The sequence below is a fragment of the Stegodyphus dumicola genome, chromosome 8 (assembly GCF_044657685.1).
Source record: "Stegodyphus dumicola isolate Sdum_Otavi_A_Nest chromosome 8, ASM4465768v1".
In the NCBI taxonomy this organism is placed as follows: domain Eukaryota; kingdom Metazoa; phylum Arthropoda; class Arachnida; order Araneae; family Eresidae; genus Stegodyphus; species Stegodyphus dumicola.
This window is the reverse complement of record NC_140775.1, coordinates 97,824,194-97,840,708: the sequence shown is the minus strand read 5'-3', so window position 1 is coordinate 97,840,708 and position 16,515 is coordinate 97,824,194. Positions and strand designations below refer to the sequence as shown.

Sequence of the window (16,515 nt, the reverse complement as noted above, 5' to 3'; positions counted from 1 at the left end):
TCTGTTACTTCCGCTCTACCGATACATTGATTCTCTTTCAAAATTAGTTTTCGATCGCTGTAGTTAGTGACTGGTATCACTGTTTCTTCCTGTATTACTTCCAATAATGAGCCCAACTCATCTTCCGATCCACTTATTAAAACATAACCGTTATTTATTTCCTCAGTTTTAACTTTCACGAAATTAACCGTATTACTTTCGATTTGAGTTTCTTGGGAAGTCTTCAGTTTAATTCGCGAAGTGTTGCTATCATTTTTCAACTGTGAAAATGGGCAGTCGTTAGCATAGCGTATGTGCAAGGTATTACCTATCTTGGCGTATGCAATATGCGGTAAATCAATCCATGTTCGACCAACTAATAAGTCGCATGGTTGCGTTTCATCTCCTACAATTAGAACTGTAATGTCCTTTCCTTCCACATTTATCAATCTCTAAGTTAACAGTTACTTTTCTCAATGTTCTAGCGGCTGGTTTATTCTGGTTCCCAAAGCGAAACAATTCCTCCACATCAGATTTTACAATAAGATTCAGTCTCTTAGCCGCAGACTGTTTCAATAAACACGAACTAGAAGCCGTATCTATGATTGCAGTAATTTCTTCTCCATTATTGATGCGAGCATACTTTAAATATACAGCTGGCGAAATACCTGAATTCTGGTCCACGGATAAATAATTTTTAACATTTGTCAAGTCTGGATTCTTAGACGTACACTTTTTAAAAGTATGACCCTTTTCATTACATTTCCTGCAAATAATTTCTTTTTTAGGCTGAGGACAATCCGTCGCTATATGTCCATAATCATTACAATTGAAGCATTTCGGCTCACCCTTTTCATTGCGGATGCCAGGATTATATTGTTGCGTGCGTACGGGTTCGTTATGAAATGAATGCACAAGTCCGATGAAAAATGATTAAAAATTTATTATTATCACAACAAAAATGCTGAAATTTTCTCAAATTATCATGCAGTATTACAATATCTCACAGTAGTTATCTTTTAACTACTCAAATGTCCAATAGAACGTAATTCAAAACAGCTAAAGAACGCTAATCCGCGAATTCGCTACAATCAACAAGAGCAGTTTTCTAAACAACAACAAACTAAGCAACTACTACAAACTGAGATGTTTTCCTCCTTTTATAAGATTTTAAAATCACGCGCTAGAATTTTCCAGTACTTTCTCGAAATCAAAAAGAGATATTTATTTATTTAATGGACGCGCTCTTGTATTTTCAATTTTCCGGCTTAGCTTTCTTTTAATATTCGTCACGCGCTGCACTGCGCGAGAAATAAAACCATTTAATTTATAATTGAACTAACATTAGCTTTTTAAATACCAAATTCGTAACACTGCCCCCTTCCCAAGGACTGCACGTTCCGGGCAGTACAATCCCTGGACAGGAAGCCAAACTTACAACTGAGGCATAAACATTACATTACGATATCAAACATGAACAAGAAGAAGAAGATTAAGGCATTCCCCGTATCGAGAACTCAATCTCATTCCGGGTCCACTCCCCCGGAAACATCTCAGTTTGTAGTAGTTGCTTAGTTTGTTGTTGTTTAGAAAACTGAAAACTGCTCTTGTTGATTGTAGCGAATTCGCGGATTAACGTTCTTTAGCTGTTTTGAATTACGTTCTATTGGACATTTGAGCAGTTAAAAGATAACTACTGTGAGATATTGTAATACTGCATGATAATTTGAGAAAATTTCAGCATTTTTGTTGTGATAATAATAAATTTTTAATCATTTTTCATCGGACTTGTGCATTCATTTCATAACGAACCCGTACGCACGCAACAATATAATCCTGGCATCCGCAATGAAAAGGGTGAGCCGAAATGCTTCAATTGTAATGATTATGGACATATAGCGGCGGATTGTCCTCAGCCTAAAACAGAAATTATTTGCAGGAAATGTAATGAAAAGGGTCATACTTTTAAAAAGTGTACGTCTAAGAATCCAGACTTGACAAATGTTAAAAATTATTTATCCGTGGACCAGAATTCAGGTATTTCACCAGCTGTATATTTAAAGTATGCTCGCATCAATAATGGAGAAGAAATTACTGCAATCATAGATACGGGTTCTAGTTCGTGTTTATTGAAACAGTCTGCGGCTAAGAGACTGAATCTTATTGTAAAACCTGATGTGGAGGAATTGTTTGGCTTTGGGAACCAGAATAAACCAGCCGGAGTACCAAACATGAACAATAAATGCAATAACTAACTTAAACAAATCAAATGCTATCAAATACTAAATACAAAACAAATACTAAATACAAATCAAATACTAAATGCAAATAAAATACTAAATACAAATCAAATCAAATACACATTTAAAAACATAAAGGACCATGGTCTTAATACTATTTACAATTATTTACATTACGTACTATGGCCATAGTAATGAGCTAACTGTCGTAAGATTTCGAAGACTCACGGATCCGAACCACGGCGTCATTCGTGTTCAGCACTGTATATGGACCATCCGAAGGTGACTGTAATTTAGGACTCAGTCCTTTTCGTTGTGTCGCATCTGGTCTTCATTTTCTCCGTCGCCAAGTTGACTCGCTTTCGTGCAGAACGGTGCATCCCCTCAAACCGGCTCTGGGCATCTTGGATGTGTTCCTCGGGCGATGAAGGCGCATCCGTAGGGCGACTAAACAGGCGGTCACAAGGCAGACGAAGGTCTCGACCGAAGAGCTTCTGGGATGGAGAATAGCTGGTAGTCTTGCGTTTCTTTTCGACCCTGGTATGATTTCGGCAGCTTCCCGAGCTCGATCTTTCGGACAAGGCGTCGACATTTCCAGGCGAGGATCCCTTTTGAGGATGGATAGTCATACCATCAGATGCTGAAAGCAGCTTATTGTTTTTGAAATCTAAGGAAAAATTGTATTTCCTTAAAAAGTCCAATCCGAGTATGCATGGATCTGTAATATCCGCTACATATGCCGTGTGATGGTAGGCGGCACTTCCAAACGTGATGTTTACGTTTAACTTTCCAGTTATGTCGATCTTGTCACCAGACGCAGTCTGAAGGGTAACACAGGATGGCGTCCAAATAAGTTTATCTTTAAACTGTTCAGCTAAATCTTTCCTAATGATGGTAACATTAGCTCCTGTGTCAATGATCATATTGCAAGGAACTCCATCAATATTCCCATTAATGGACAGTCCGTTACTGTTGCCACTCACTGTATAAATTTTAAGCGCTTTAAAACAAGGTTTTTCATTATCTGGCAACCTCCGTTCCTCGATATGGTCACTAATTTGTTTACTGCGTCGTTGCTGGGAAATGGTCTTATTTTCCGTACCTCGGGGTGTTTTGCAGTTTCTTCGTATGTGGCCTTCAACTCCGCAGTTCCAGCACTTTAGAATTAGTTTCTTTTCACTTCTGTTCCGTCTCAAGCCACTGACTTGTCTGGTAAAATCATCTGCTTTATATTCCGTACCCTGGGGTGTTCTGCAATTCCGTCTTAGGTGACCTTCACTACCACATCTCCAACACCTTAGAGCCACTTTCTTCTCGCTCCTACTCCGTATCAAAGCGTCGACTTGTCTGGCTAAATCATCTAAACGAGCCATTAGTTGATCCACTGGCTCATGGACTCGCACAGCTCTAACTGGTTAGCGATCTCTACTAGTTGCTTGCTGGGCTGCCTCGAACTTCATGGCGTACAACAGAGCACTTTTTATGTCTTTTACATCTGCCATCCGAAGAGCTTTCTGTATTTCAGGATCCCGGATGCCGTCGATGAAATATTACAGCGACAGGATTTCTCTTGTTTCTGTCGGGCATTCCGAAAAGGCGTGATGTGACAGCCTTTCAACATCCGTGGCGAGCTCCTGAAGTGTTTCGGTGGGCTTCTGCTGACGGGATTTTAGTTGAAGCCTGCTGTAGTCTTTCAAACACTTCTCGCCGAAGCGCAGCTCCTAGGCGAAATCTAGCCTTTGATTTTCGGGAAGCGTCTGCAGGATATCCGCTGCGTCTGCTCTCAGAGAAGCGGCGAGATGACAGGCCTTAGCTTGGGAGTTCCATCCATTCGCATCCGCAACGATAGAAAATTGTGTTTTATACACTTGCCAGGATGTCTTCCCATCATATGTGGATAACTTCAGAGATGGACGAGCAGGCATCGATAAGAATTTAAAACCCTCAGAATTGCTTCCTTCTGTCGCTATGCTCTTCTTTAAAGTGTCAACTTCTTTTGCAACAGCAGCAGAAACCATTTCCTCAATTTGTTGTTGGACGGCAGAAACTCTTTTTCAATTTGTTGCTCTACCGCAGAAACTCTTTCTTGAATTTCTCTAACTTTGTCTTCAACTGTGTCCATTCTTCCTTCCATAGCTTGGAACTTGTTTTCTATTATGCAAGTAATTTCTCTCTTCAATTCCTCTTGACCTACTTTCATTTCCTCCTTAATGGATTCCTGGCCCAATTTCATTTCTCCTTTAACGGATTCCTGGCCCAACTTCATTTCTTCTTTAACGGACCTAATTTCTTCTTTAACAGAGTCTTTCATTTCTTCTTTAAATGTAGCAAAGGCTACCATGAATTGTTTTAACTGTTCTTCCATCGCTCTTGTGATTGGCATTCATTACCCCACTCCTGACACCAAAAATTGTTGCGTGCGTACGGGTTCGTTATGAAATGAATGCACAAGTCCGATGAAAAATGATTAAAAATTTATTATTATCACAACAAAAATGCTTAAATTTTCTCAAATTATCATGCAGTATTACAATATCTCACAGTAGTTATCTTTTAACTACTCAAATGTCCAATAGAACGTAATTCAAAACAGCTAAAGAACGCTAATCCGCGAATTCGCTACAATCAACAAGAGCAGTTTTCTAAACAACAACAAACTAAGCAACTACTACAAACTGAGATGTTTTCCTCCTTTTATAAGATTTTAAAATCACGCGCTAGAATTTTCCAGTACTTTCTCGAAATCAAAAAGAGATATTTATTTATTTAATGCACGCGCTCTTGTATTTTCAATTTTCCGGCTTAGCTTTCTTTTAATATTCGTCACGCGCTGCACTACGCGAGAAATAAAACCATTTAATTTATAATTGAACTAACATTAGCTTTTTAAATACCAAATTCGTAACAATATTCCCTTTTCCTTTCGTCTGTTTTATAAAATTTATCTCTCAGATTGTATTTATTATCAAAACTGTTTTTAAAATCCACTTTGAAATTACCATCTGTCTGCATGGAATCTTTAACATTTCTTTGTCTTGAATACTGATTATAGGATCCTTCATAAAATTTAGAACCAGATTTGGGTTTAAAATTATGCCTAAAAGTTTTATTTTCTACTTGAAGTACTTTTATCCCTGCCCGAATATTTTCATATTCATCTAGTTTTTCAGCCAACTCTTCAGGATTAATGAATTTAGACCAATCATCAATGAAATGGTCTAGGATAGCAGCGGGGAACCTCTTCTTTAATTGATCAGTAATAATAAGTTGTTTTAAAGAGTCAAAATCTGTTACATTTAATCCAGCAAGCCATTCTTCAAAATAATTTTTTAATTCGAACGTGAAGTCCTTCCACGTATTACGCAACGTTTTAATATGATCAACGAACTTTTGCCGAAACTGTTCAGGGCTTAACTTAAATTTTCTCAGTAGCAGTTGTTTAACGTACTTATAGTCGTTAGCTTTCTCTTCTGATTCACGGGCAATTAATTGAGTTATTTCATAAGGCAATAGACCCAACAGCTGAAAAACCCAGTTTTATTCTTCTAACCCAATACGTCGTGCCTGTCTCTCAAATAAAACTAAATAAAAACTTATATCACCTTCATTCAAATCATACTTATGCATTAATTTACTCATATCACAAATATTACTTCTACTAACATTAGAAGAAACAGAATCATTTACATTACTACTTCTGATTTCCGCTTCTATTTTCAATTTTTCAAGTTCAAAAGTTCTTTGCTTATCTCTTTCTATAATTTCCATTTCAAATGCTCTTTGCTTACCTTTTTCTATAATTTCCATTTCAAATGCTCTTTGCTTATATTTTTCTAAAATTTCTAACTTTTCCCTGTCTAAACGATCATTTATAATTCTATCTAGCATTTTTTTAGTAAAGTCTTCGTTATAATTCTTACTATTCAAAATCATATCTCTTAAGCCTACAATTTTAATATCAGAAGGGACATCTACATCAAGTTCCAAAGCAAGTTCTTTTAAATCACATTTTCTGCCTCTTGCCAAATAAGCCATCTTAGACTTCAATTTTCAAATACTAATACAATAATTAAACTTAAGTTCTTTCCGTTTAATACTTAGACATAACATAAACAGTTTATAAATTCACGTACCTTTCTACTTTCAGTTTTGGCGAGTTTCCACATTCAGTTTAGGCTTAGCGTACGTTAAGGCAATACGTTGTTAAATCTAGATAATAATTCTAGTTTATCCCACTTCTGAAATGTTAGCATTTAATTAGTTCCTTTATTAAAAACACATTCCGTCAAACATTAATTGTTAAATACTTGTTTTATTCAGAAACATTACCGTCAACATTACTGCTCAAAAACTTACAGTTCAAAATATTATCGTTCTGAAAAAAACTGTTGTTGCCAATCGTGAAAATACATTTTAAATAAAATTAATACGTTGCGTTTACAAATATGAAAGAAGAATAAATTTAAAAGTAGCTGACTATATTTCTTCTTTCAACTAATAAGCTGTTAGCAGAAATTTTTACTCCAAAACATTTGCTTTTCTGTAATTTTTTATCGAAATCGTTCTAAAAATATGTAAACACGCCCAGCATAGTGATAAGAGATCACAGAATTGGTTTAGAATAACCTACTTCATCTTGTATATTTTGTTTTGTTTCAAATAAAAAATTACTTAAACAATAATCTATTGATTTGTTATTACTTAATGGCGATGTGTGCAAATATGCCAATCCTGCAGATGTGGTTTAAGGCTTAATGAGGCGAAAGTTATCTTCTACAGCTTAGTGCACTTCCAGTAGAAATGATTTGTGCACAACCACCATATGAGCAATTATCAATCTATTCAAAATAATGAAATCTGTAATAAAGAAACTATGCAAATCTGAATCCTCACAGGAGCTAGCACCGTTAAAATCTCCCGCAGTATATGTCTGGTGAGTGAAATGTTGCAGGGCACTCCAAATCTGCCAGTCTCCAAATCAGCCATACATATATCGACGGATGGTGGAGATGAAACCAGAGAACGTATGACTTTATAGCTGCATAGAGACCCTTGAAATTTCAGATATCCTAAAGAACGTCGTCACGTACTGATAAGTACAAAGAAAGAGACATTATGACAAGGAAACATTTGCTATTCATGGATATAATTCAAGGATTATTTTGAAGTACATTCATACGTTCGCTAGTAATATGTGATACTGCCTTGTCTTCTTGGTGTTGGTGTATTTAATTACGGCAAAGCACACTAGGGCTATCTGCCTAAGAGGAGGGATGCCTTTCGTGGAGGACTATCTAAGGGAAACTGGCTCGTATACACGTTACACATGGGGAAAACCACGAAAACACCCATGCAGCCAGCCCGTTCGCCGGATTCGAACCTCGGACCGAACTACCAGTGTTCAGCGACTTTACCGCTCGGCCGCTGGTGGGCTCCTTGTCTTCCTGGAAACAAAACCTTTTGATATCTGGTGTATTCTTAAATTACATTATCGAAAGTGCCATCAGATTTTAGCGGAGAAATGTGTTTAGTTCTTATTTTTAAAAGTCACATTTCATGGTGTTGGTTTAAATCTCGAAATCCTCAAATTATCGTCTCCCGGCTTGTATAACAGAAAAAGCTAAATGCAATAGAAAAGTTACTTCTAGGAATATGTCTCTTTTCTAAGCAAGTATATATTTCCTTATATGTATAAATTTTCCTCTGCAAATAATCCTTATAAATCAGCATTTAAAATTTAGCTATGTATCACAAAAAATTGCTTGAAAGGAAAATTCCAAGTATACATTTGACAAAAATAAAAATGTGCTTCTCAATCTAACAAATTACTTTTTTGAACAAGAAGTTCAAAGTGGAAGTTTTGAATTTTTATGTATGCTTAAGTATTTTTTCATATGTCAAAAATATAACGATGAATTTCTAAAAACATAAATCGATTTCAAATTTAATCCTCTTAGTTGCACTGTATGTTGAATTAACAGATTAACAATACAAGCGTTAACTATTTATGAATTAAAGGTTTAATCGAAAAGAGAAGTAGAAATTATTTAAATAATATTTTTATGATTGTATGTAGCAATACAATTATTTTAGTTACTACTTTAACATAAATGATGATTTTTAATGTAATTTATTTTTAAAAATAAATTACGATTTATTATGTTAAATAAATGTTTAAAGGACCTCTAATTTCTCTTAAATTAATTATCCTGCAAAGGAAAGCCTACCAGCACATAGCAGTAAAATCGCTGAACACTGGTAGTTCGGTTCGGGTTTCGAATTCCGGCGAACGAACTGCATAGGCGTTTACGTGTCTTTCCCCATGTGTAACATGTATACGAGCCAGTTGTTCCTTAGAAAGTCTTCTACGAAAGCATCTCTCCCATTAGGCAGATAGTCTTCGAGTGCAGTGCCATAATCAAATAAACCAAACCAAACCTGCATAGGAATCGCAGACATTAAAAATATAAAATAATTACGTAGTAATTACTTCAAGAGATTAAACGTATGACGAACATAAAAAAGTATATGATAACTTAAAGTTAGGTTATTTTGTAGCAGGAGAGGGAAAACGTGTGCATTGTCCTCCTGAGAACTCGAAAGCGGGACCTCTCGAACACTCTTCTAGTATCCTTCCAATTACTCCACAAAGGCATGCTGAAAGGAGGGAGATGTCAAATGATAGTATGACACAAAATGTGTGCATATAATTTTCCCTTCACATTAATTATATTTTCCTCTTAACTATAAGGCCCACCAGCGGCCGAGCGGTAAAGTCGCTGAACAATGGTAGTTCGGTCCGAGGCTCGAATCCCGCGAACGGGTTGGCTGCATGGATGTTTTCGTGTTTTTCCCCATGTGTAACGTGTATACGAGCCAGTTTCTCTTAGAAAGTTCTCCACGAAGGCATCCCTCCCCTTAGGCAGATAGCCCTCGAGGCTTTGCCGTATTTAAATAACCTAACCTCTTAACTATAAACCCTTTAAATATTTAAATACATTATAATAATTAGAGTGTTCTAAAAAATTATAAAATTCTATCCGTAATTTAATTTGATGGCTAAACCGTTAATGAAATTTTAAATAATAATTTAAATTTACAGAAGGCTGCTATATTTCAAATAAATATTTTTCTAAAATATTTTCCTCACCACATATAAATTTGTTTCTTAAAAAATTAGATAAAACTTGCACACCGTTGATTTTTCAAATTCTTCTATTCGAGTCTCCAAATTTAATTCAAATGAAATCAGAATTATTTATTTATTTTTAAATCTTTAAGAAGCTTTTCAAAGCGAAAGCAGTTTTTTTAATTGCATTATACTTCCTGAAAAACACTTCTGAAATAGTCATGCCGTAAGACACACCAAAATTATGTATAGACGCATAAATGGGGCAATAATCTTTTTCTTATAAACATTTCCATTTCCACATTTTAAGTAAGAACAAATCAGCTTACAACGGTTGATACCTTTAGAACCTCCCTTTTTGCCATCTTTTAAGCATAATTTATCATTTCGGTTAACCTTCTTACAGAAGACTTCTCCCATTTCCATGTTAAGCCTATTTGTGACTTCGAATCTTCAGCCACGAAACTGTTGCCACTTTTGTCGGCAAAATAACTTAAATAAACTGACTTGGCGTGTTGGTTGGTAAACGTACCACGCAGGAGGAAAATAGGGCGAAAATTCAATTTAACGTTGACGCTTTTGCTCGTGGAGAGTAAAAGAAATAAGAAAAACAAAATGCATGTTTTTTAGCCTGAAGAAGTCTGGTTTTTTCCATTTTCTTCTCCAGAGGGGTTATGCAAATAAAATCATGCGCGAACCCTAGAGTATGGACAATATGTTCTAGGGACAATTTAAGTGAGAATTCCGTTTGCTTATGCAACTTAAACATTTATATATAAAAAACAAAATAGAAGTGCTTCGCATTTTTTTTTCAGGAAAGGCAAGCTGTTTATGTCCAAATGTTCTTCAATAGACCCATTTGAAAAAACGTGAATTAATTTAGAAACGTGCTTGGCGTCGACCATTACCATTCTTTCTTCGAAAATGAGATTTTTCATTTAAATACTGACAGATGTATTCCTAAAAGTGTTTATTTCTGGAAGCTAACAATTAGGTTATTCTGCCCTAAAAAGCTGGTTTTGGAAGACAAATTTGCTTAAAGGGCAAAAGGAGCAAATCCTTTAATACCTGTAAAGAGCCTTATAAAAGAATTATTTGCCAGTAAATGTAGTTGGTTCGTAGATGATGACTACATAATTTGAAGTGGATTTGGTTTTCTAAAAGCTTTTATTTTTTTCTTTAGTTACTAGAACAGTACTAAGAATGGAATGAAAGACTATAATATTTGTATACATTATTTAAGAACATTTTTGGGGGAAAAAAAACCTCTCTGCATAATCTGTAAGCAAATTCAAAATAAAAATTTCGAATTAAATTAAAACTTAAGAAGGTTTTATTAGTAACAGAAAACATTTATTGATTTTGCAGATGCAATAACAATGAGATTCAACATAGCTAAACATAGTTAAAAAGCGTTGCTCAAATTGTTGTAGTTAGTATTTGAAACTCATCTAAGTATTTAATTGCTAGCAGAATATTGATGGCGAAGTGGTAACAAAATGTGTTGTTTAAAATGGCCAGAAACTTTCAACTTAATCCATTCGTCAGGGATAATTAGTTATATGTTGGCCAATTGGCCGTCTCATCATTGAGAACGATGCCTAAAATGCACTATAGGGAACGACTGATATTATAGTTGAAAAAACGGGAAACTCGTCCTTATTTAAATGGAGAAAACTACGAGGGGAGAGGATCGAGACATTTTTTTCTACCAGTAAACTTCTTGAGAGGACGTCCGGCTCGACAGTATTTTAAGTGACCCTATGCCGCACAAACAGTACAAACAGCCCTATGCACTTACAAAAAAGGCATTCCCCAGTAATTCGAAGTCGAGTCCAACGATACGGTAGCCAGCAGCTCTAGCTACTGTCCCGATTGAGATGGCTGGTTACATAATGTGGATGGTTTAGTAAAACCATCCAAGCTAGTCCTGTGAAAAAAAGTAATGAAATAGGGTTTAAAACCGAAGCATTTTCTACATTAAATCAACATTTGTCATCTAGGTCAGTGAAAAATATGTTTTGGTAAAATTTTTAACTGCTCACTAATTAAAATATTTTAGATGCTTTTATTACTTTTTTTTAATCACATAAGCAATATCTTTTGAATGATTTCCTGTTATTTTGCATTTCAGCTAAATTCGTTTTATATAGTGCTACTGAAGATTATCATTTTAAAAATTATTTACTCCCGATGCTACAGTAAATTTGTATAAAATTTTATACACACTTGTTTGTATTTTTTATGTTTTATTGCATAGTGGATTTTATAGGTTTTATATTATTGTCAATTTGTTCTTATTTGTTTTTTATTTCTTTTGTGCATTATTTTAATATATATGGTTTATGCATTTAGGTAATTTTTACTTTTACGTGTATTATCTCCATGTGTTTAAGTAGTTTGCTATTTTGTAATACATGCAAGTCTTTGTACATTGCAGTTTTCTAATAGCACAAGTAGAACTAGTGTTACTAGACGTTCGAGACAGTTAGCGATTTCTTTTCAGTTAGCGTTCTCTGTTTTTTTTGAAAGGTTTTAGAAACGGTGTTTCTTGAATTACTTTGGACACTTCGGACTTTTTTAAATTCTTCCAGCAATGTATTCGCCTCCACTTGGTGGAAGTCATTGTTATAACAATAACCATGAGAAGATTGGGAATGTATTAAATCAATTTGCTGGCTATAATTATGATGAGCTAAAGCTGATAATCACTGACAGATTTCCACTTTTTCTCAGAAAGCAAACTTCCGTTTGGCATAAAAATATATTACTGTATTACGTCAAATTTAAGCCACAGTAGGAATGTACAACTGGAAAGAATAATAAAAAATATGCTCCCCTAAATTTAAGCCCGATTTTATTTATTATTATTTTTATTTATTATTATTTTCCAAATTGAAAAATAATAATAAATAAAAATAGTTTTAAAATAGATACTGAGAAATAAGAATTTTTTGGACATTTTCATTTTTGCATCATATTCTTCAGTGCTGTTGAAATCATTAGTAATGCATCTTTTTAAAGAAATTAGTTTTGAAAATCCTTTCAATAACATAGAGAGAGTAAGATATCGGCAGAAATAAGATGTCAAAATTTTCACTTTGAGTTCGAGTTGCAGCCTAATTTTATGTTCATTTTATTATTTTATGATTACTTTCATTTCTTAATAATGTGTTCTTAATAATAAATTTTAATTTATTTAAATCTTTATCTGCAAGATTCTATTGCAAATGCATGCATGCTATGTTTGTTACAACGAAAATAAGCAATTTGAATTAATATGGTAATTTAAATGATATATTTTGACGGAAGATAGCTACAACACCATTAAGGTTTGTTTTACATAAGAAAGACAACAAACCACTTCATAGTTTTGACAGCCCCCCCCAAAAAAAAAGTAAAAAAAAAATGAATAGGCATTTTTATACTTTGAGATTTTAGCTGATAGATTCAGATAATAAATTTTCAGTTTCGATTGTTTAATTGAATGAATTAAGGCAAAAGAAGCAAGAGTTACTGTCAAAGAAAATACTAACAAAGGGAATACTGTTAAAAAAGAGATACTTTCTTGCAGGGCTTTATATAGGGTACTGCATCGTATTTATTTCATACACGAGAAAAAATTAAAACAGTTTACAGAGCCTTTTCACTAGTAATAGAGGCCAGGATGGATTATCCATGTTCAGCGAATAGAGCTATTCAGTCTCCATGACTAAATGATAAAGTGAATTTTAAAATTTTAAAAATCATGAAACGTGTGCAAAGAAGCCAACAAAATGTAAATTGATATCAAAATTTATGTTTTGGTTAGCATTTTCAGTCACTTATTTTCCGAAAATTTGGTAGTCCACATTTATCCCTGCTGTGAAACTACGAATAGACATTTTAATTAATTTGTTCGCATGGTGGTGTAGAATATAGCAATTAATTATAGCATACGATTTGTCTGCTGATAAATACCAAATTCTGCATTTACATGGACTGTTTTTGTGACCATTTTAGTTTAACACATTTCTGGTCTAACAAAAGTCTTTCCCATAAATTTTTAGGAAATATTCTTGTCAAGGAAAACTGAAAGAACTTAAATTTGTTGTAAAGAAGCTTCTTATAATTATTTTCTCTAAACTAATTTAAATTTTGAAAAATGCTCTAAATAAATACACTCATGTCCATAAATTAAGGATAATGCAAAATCAGGCTAAGGAAGAGTTAGAAGCAAAACAAATTTGACTTATTTGTAAAGCTTATTTATTAAACAAAAGGTAAAGAGCAAAAAAAGATACTATATGTTTGATATTATTAAAAAAATTAACGATTTTTCCTCCCTGGAAAAAATTACAAAAAAAAAAAAAAAATATTACATAGTTGGTATAATGGTTAATACATTGTATCTCTCCCAGACGATGCAATACAGTCCGTACAACGCCTAGGCATGCTGAGTATCAAATTATCGATCTGATCTTGGGGGATATTACACCACTCATAAAGCAATGCTCTCCGAACTTCCGGTAGACATGTAGGAGGAGGTTGACGGGCTGCAACTCGTCGGCCAAGCATGTCCCACACGTGCTCTACTGGCTTCAAGTCCTGTGAGAATGCTGGCCAGTCCATACGGGTGATATCCTCCGATTGAAGGCATTCGCTTACGATGTTTGCACGGTGAGGACGAGCGTTGTCATCCATAAACACAAATTGTGCGCCCATGGCGCCCCGAAACAAACGTACATGTTGTTCCAGAATGACGTCCCGATAAATTTGGTTTCTCATGGTTCCAATTTGAACATGCAAGTCAGTTCTGGAACACAAAATAATTCCACCCCTAACGAGCACTCCTGCACCACCATAACGGTGTCATTCAATTATGTTTTCTTGGTGGTAACGGGTACCTGGAGCTCTCCATATGAAAGTCCGGCGAGAATCAGACTGCAAGCTAAACGTGGACTCATCGGAAAACATCACACAAGCCCACTGTTGCGGTGTCCACAATGCATGCTTTCTACTCCAAGCTAACCGCAGGCGACAGTGAGTTGCAGTAAGTGGAACGCATCTGACAGGTCTACGAGCATATAGACCAATCTGCCCTAAGCGTCTGTACACGGTCTGCCTTAAAATTGTCGTACCAGTGGCTGAAGAGAGCTGACGAGCTGAGGCTGTGTTCCGCCTGTTTCTTTTGGCAGTAACTACCAAATACCGGTCCTCATTCGGAGTTGTAACTCTGAGGCGACCTGTGCTGTAACGTCTACTCACATTACCATCATCTTGGAATCGTTGCCAAAGCCTGGAGATGACACTCTAGGCAATTCCAAGTTCGTCTGATACTTCCAGTTGGGTACGCCCACATTCCAGACGGCCGATAATTCTACCAGGTAAAAAATCATCCAAATGCGTCCTTTGTGTCATAACTATTCGGTTATTGCACTGAAATGATTATAAAGTGCCTGCGAACAATTTTACTTCTTTGCCTGTATTCCTTATATATCACTCTCTTACGTTCTCGTCATTGTGACGCACCATCGGTGTCATCTGGTTACTTCCTGAAATTTGCATATGATTCTTGAAAATATGTGTAGTGATTTTACAGGCGATATATTTATTTTAGAGTTCGATTTCCGCGTGACTCCGAATTATCTTTAATTTATGGACATGAGTGTAGTATGCACATTGAAACCCCAATTTAAGAGCCACTCGAATATAACTGTATAATAAAACAGAAACCATACGATATAATTACTTTGGAATAATTGCTGTAATAAATATGCGATGCAATTATTTGCACTTCTTTTGTTTTTCAAAATCTGACTGTTTGTTGAGGAGGATTTAAAAGGCGAATATAAGTGAATAACGAAACAGAAGTGTAATAATAATAATAATAATAATTAGTTATCGGCTCTGTACATTAGTTGGGCCCTGTTACCTTGTGTTCAAAAATGTTAATATGTTTTCATTGCATTGTGTAAGCAATATACGTTTTATTGATATTTAATTTAATTTAATATGTTTTAATGCAATATGAGCATAATGTAGGCAATTGGTACAGTTAGGGACTTAATTAAAATTTTGATCTGAATTATTTGGAACTAACGTAACCTTTATATTGATTTTCTACTCAAGCTAATTTGCTGCTTTTTCGTAAATTCTAGCCTATATTTCTACTGCCCCTAACTGTTTGCCCTCATCAATATAGTGGTTAGCTTTGTCGGTTGCTATATCGCTAGAGCGGTTTCAATCCCGGAGATATGTAAGCGTGTTGTATCTTTGCTGCATTGTAACACTTGAAATACCCCGATCCGAAAGTTCTCTCGCGTGTTTTGGTGGCAGGGAAAATGGTTGAAAAGCCCTTGAGTCTGTCCCCAAGGGAATTCTCTTTCATAACTGGAACAAAGTTAGGCAAAATCATACAGTCATCCATAATGTGCTCAAAGCCCATTCCAGCCAACAGACGAAATCCTGCCCTTGAAAAATTCTTTGACTTATTCTAATGTTACGGTCAAACAAGCGAGATAATTCCACTATAACCCAACCTTTCCCTCACTACTATGTAAAAATAGAAATATGTGAGTATGTAAGAGCATTCATTTACTTAACATTATGTTATAATTTGTCACAATTTATACACGAGTTCCCAATTTTTAAATTGTATAAAGTGTAGTGAGTCCTCTGTAAGACGAACATCTACAGTTTCAAATGATGTTGGTCTTCTGTGTATGTGGTTGCTTTAGAAGGTAATTTTTGTCTGGTAGTGGTGGTGATTATTTATATTCTTAGAAAGCTGGTTACTTTCAGAAGCAGTCATCTTAAGGTCGCAGCAATAGAATTTACAGCATTGGACAGAAATAACTTTTTAGGATAGTTTTTATCGTGTATATAACGTTTCACTACTGAATTAGTAAACTATTAAAATTAATTGTATTCTAAAATGACTTCTAAATGTAATTTCTTTAAAGGGAAAAGTGACTGAAAATTTATTGATTTTTCTTGGGAAATTATCTTGTACGAAGGACTCTGGAAAAGATTAGGGCAAATTAGAGTATTATTTATATGAAAATAATTTCCTATCTTACAAATTTATGAAAGGAATTAATCTGTTATAAACGCAGATCAGTGTAATGGCTTCTTATATTTAAATTACTTACAACATAAATTATGTCATAATATACCTACACATAT

General features: G+C 34.9%; 1 long non-coding RNA gene across 1 annotated transcript in view; it reads right to left on the bottom strand.

The window, feature by feature from the left end:
• LOC118206069 (uncharacterized) overlaps positions 1 to 16,515 on the bottom strand; it is a 96,057-nt gene that overhangs the window by 18,773 nt on the left and 60,769 nt on the right. The gene's annotated exons all lie outside the window — the stretch shown is intronic.